The 2,496-nt window shown below is 36.0% G+C and overlaps 1 protein-coding gene across 1 annotated transcript in view; it reads right to left on the bottom strand.

Annotated features, from left to right (window-relative positions):
• LOC106878420 (probable ATP-dependent RNA helicase DDX49) overlaps positions 1 to 2,496 on the bottom strand; it is a 608,416-nt gene that overhangs the window by 232,185 nt on the left and 373,735 nt on the right. The window lies entirely within an intron of this gene.

The following is a 2,496-nucleotide window of genomic DNA, read 5'->3' as shown; positions in this document are numbered from 1 at the left end:
GCTTTTCCTTCTGGCATGGGTTGGACGGTTTGACTGAAGACTGGTAAACTGGAGAGATGCACCAGGTTCCAATCTGATTTGGCATGGTTTCTACATCTGGGTGCCCTTCCTAATGCTAACCACTCCGAGAGTGTAGTGAGTTCTTTTTTATGTGCCAGAGGAGGCGGTCGTTGTCGTCGTCGTCGTTTAACGTCCGCTTTCCATGCTAGCATGGGTTGGACAATTTGACTGAGGACTGGTGAAACCAGATGGCTACACCAGGCTCCAATCTGATTTGGCAGTGTTTCTACAGCTGGATGCCCTTCCTAACGCCAACCACTCAGAGAGTGTAGTGGGTGCTTTTACGTGTCACCCGCACGAAGGCCAGTCAGGCGGTACTGGCAACGGCCACGCTCATCTCGCTGTCTATGATATATTAGAGGTCCTCCAAGACTAGTGGGAGGCATCCTCAAATCAGTAAAGCAGGCAGAATCTTTGTAACAGATTCTACCAAACACACCAAAGGCAGCAGGTGGTGGTGTTAAACAGTTGAACTATACCACCCCTAGATTGGAATGGATGAAGAGAAATAATATTTATCCCCATTTAAATGTGGATGTTCAGTTAGAACAAATTATACTGCAGAAGATACCATGAGAGAAACTTTCACACTGGCTCTTGTTTATATCGCTAGCAGGGAGATAAATCCCTGCCATTTCCTGTGCTGAGAACACTAGATCATGTGGTTTCACTCTTCTTTGAACTTGTCAATAAAGTACTTTGACCGCTAGAGATAGCAGTGACTCATCTCCCCGCCAGCGACATATAGAATAATAATGCCAGAAATGGTGATAGCATTGTGATTAGCCAGTGAGCTTGTTAAAAAATATATATTAGTGACGAAGGCTGTATTAACCCATTACCTACCAGTGATCTCATATGAGATCACTTAAAAATTACAAATTTCATAATTATCTGTCAATATTTACACATATCTAACCTTTTTGCTATATCTACTAGGTATATTTCTCTGATATTCAAATGAGGTTTGCTAATTTTTCATCCAAAATCTCGCTTATTTCTATTTAAAATGTTATTTTGAAATGTTATTTTGATCATTCCAGCATGTTTCTAAGGCTGTTTTATGCTAGAAATCAAAGTTTCATGAAAAAAATTCCAGTTAATAAAATTATGGGAGGTAATGGATTAATACTGAGAGGTAATATTCATCCTTGCTTAAACATGGATGTTCTGATGGAACAGGCTATACTGCAGTAGATACCACAAGAGAAATTCTCACGTGAGCTTTTAGACATAGAGAATGTAGGCAAAGAGGTGGAAAGATAGAAGTAGGGCAGCAAAGGGGAGACAAATCTGGCGAAGAAAAAGAGTAAAAGTTTGTGCATGTTGTGCGTTTTGTCAGATACAGAAATCAAGCAGTTTTTTTTTTTTGTTGTTGTTTGTCTTTAGAGCAAGTGAAAATAAGTTAAGTGGTTGGAAATTTAGTTCAAGACAAAAGCAAACAAAAACTTTTTAAGAAATTGAAGACAAAAAAAAATCACTTTTATATTTATTTGTTTGCTACTGCCAGCACCACAACCACCATCATCACCACCATCATCATCAACATCAACATCACTATCAGCATCAGTTTTAGGCTCTACTTCACTGGGCTTAAATGTTCAGCAAACCGTAGGTTCACATTTTGACAGCAGTAAACAAAATAATAATCGATTGAAAATCACAACAACGAGAATAAATACAGGGGAAAACAAGAAAAGAAAAAAAAAACAGAAAAATAGGCTGAAGATGGGGAAGGAGGGAGGGCAAAAATGAATAAACAAAAAAAAGTAAATGACAATAGCAAAAACTAAACAACCTGTAGAAATGTTACACATCTTAAAAACTGAAAGAAGATGTAAGGAGTATCTAACAAGAAGAAACAAATTGCTTTCTTGCAAGGTATCATTAAAAACACACACAAAACACAAAAGCACACAAACACACATATATGTATATAATATATATATATATATATATATATATATATGAATGGGTATTTATATATGTGTGTGTGTATGTATGTAAATATATATGTATGTACGGGTGTGTGTGTATATAAATATATATATGTATCTCTCTCTCTCTCTATATATATATATGTATCTATGTGTATATATATATATATTAATATACACACATGCACATATGTCTGTGTAAGGTTGTAATACTGTTGAGAACTAGAGGCAAGGTAGGAGTGAGTGGCATGGCAAAATAGGCAGGCAGGCAGGCAGGCTGATGGAAACTAACAGATTCCAGTGCTCAAAGACATGCCATTGTGAAAAATGCAGTGTCAGGTTGTAATTAAAGTAAATTACATTTGATTGGAATTTTTGATTTTTAATTATTTGCTGTTGTCCTCCTGTTTTTGTTCTGGTTTATTCTAACAAAACTGATGCAGTTTTCATTTTTGTTAAATAAATAAATAAATAACATATATATATATATATATATATA

The sequence above is a fragment of the Octopus bimaculoides genome, chromosome 2 (genome assembly GCF_001194135.2).
Source record: "Octopus bimaculoides isolate UCB-OBI-ISO-001 chromosome 2, ASM119413v2, whole genome shotgun sequence".
Taxonomy (NCBI): Eukaryota; Metazoa; Mollusca; class Cephalopoda; order Octopoda; family Octopodidae; genus Octopus; species Octopus bimaculoides.
Note: the sequence above shows the minus strand (reverse complement) of the source record. Positions and strands in the feature narration are given on the sequence as shown.